Below are 1,643 nucleotides of genomic sequence, written 5' to 3'. Positions count from 1 at the left end.
GTCGGCCGTTGGTGAAGGTCTGTTCATGTCGTTCCCTGGCTTTGAGTGCTGATTCCTCACGAGATGCGTGATTTGCAGCTGTCTTCTCCCATTCTGTGGGTTGGCTTTTTTTTAAGACCTTTTTTTAAAAACAGTTTTATGTCCAAGCAAGATTCAGAGGGAGGTAGGAGGGTTCCACACAAGCACCCCCGCCACCCCGGCGCAGCCTCCCCCTCCAGCGGGCACGCCTGTCAGGACGCGCCTGCTCTGACGGGGCCTCGGCGCCAGAGCAGAGCACGTCAGGGTCACTGGTGTCTGTTCTGAGTTCGGACAAGCGTGCGGAGACGTGGACGCACCGTTACTGTCGTGCTGCCTGAAAACCCTCTGTCCGCCTGTTCTTGCCTCCCCTGCCTCGTCACCATTTAACCCCCTGGAGCGTCTTTTTTAAATTCTTAATTGGAGGATAACTGCTTTACAGTATCGTGTTGGTTTCCGCCGCACGTCGACGTGAACCCCTGGAATGTCGTTTGATGCAAATGTTAAATCTCCATCCTGTCCGTCTGTTTCTCTTTGTTGCTTGTGCCTTTGGTGTCGTCTCCCAAGTTCAGTGTCACAAAGCTTTTGCCCTGTGGTGTAAGAATTCTGTTAGCTGAGGCCTCCGTGTGGGTCCTTGATCCAGTTTGAGGGGTCTTTTATGTGGTGGTCTGTGTATGTAACCATCCGGCTTTGTTGTTGGGTGTGTGGATGTTCAGTTTTCCCAACACTACATGCTGGAAGGACTGTCCTTTCCCCATCGAGTGGGCATATACCGCTTGTCAAAAATCTATGAGCACGTACTTGAGGGTTCCTTTCTGGGTTCTCTCTTCCACTGGTTGAGGCGTGTCTTTATGTTCGAACCACACTGATTTGTTTACTTACTAAATTGTCTGCCTCTCTGCAAACCAGTAGACTGTTTCTTGCCCACCAGGCTCCTCTGTCCATGGGATTCTCCAGGCAGGCACACTGGGGTGGGTGCCATTTCCTTCTCCAGGGGATCTTCCTGACCCAGGGATCGAACCTGGGTCTCCTGCACTGGCAGGCGGGTTCTTTACCACTAGCACCGCCTGGGAAGCCCAATCTTGATGACTGTAGCTTTATAGCAAGTTTTTAAATGAAAAAGTGCGAGACTTTAATTTTGTTCAAGATTGTTCTGGGTATTTGAGTCCCTTGAAAGTAGATTGTTTTGGCTATTTGAGTCCATGTGAAATTTAGGATGGGTTTTTTATTTACACAAAAAAATATTTTGGGGATTTGAGATTTCATTCAGTCTGTTGCCAGTTGTAGGTAGTATTGACATTTTAACAGTATTGAGTCTTTTTATCTAGGAACATGGGACGTGTCTTCACTTATGTGTCTTTCAGAAACGTTTCACACTTTTCATTGTGAAATCTTTCACCTCCTTGGTTCAGCTAGTTAACTGTTTTATTCTTTTTGATGCTGTTGTAAATAGAATTGTTTTTGTTTATTTTGTACTCTTTGGAAATTTTTACATGTAAAATCATACCACTTGCAGACAGATAATTTTACTTCTTTTCAATTTGTAATTCCTTTTATTTTCTTGCCTAATTGCTCTGGCTAGAACTTCACGTTCAGTTGACCCTTGAACAGTGTGGAGAGGGGGCGCT

The sequence above is a fragment of the Bison bison genome, unplaced genomic scaffold (genome assembly GCF_000754665.1).
Source record: "Bison bison bison isolate TAMUID 2011002044 unplaced genomic scaffold, Bison_UMD1.0 scf7180017853345, whole genome shotgun sequence".
In the NCBI taxonomy this organism is placed as follows: Eukaryota; Metazoa; Chordata; class Mammalia; order Artiodactyla; family Bovidae; genus Bison; species Bison bison.
The sequence above is the reverse complement of the archived record's forward strand: the minus strand, read 5'-3'. Positions refer to the sequence as shown.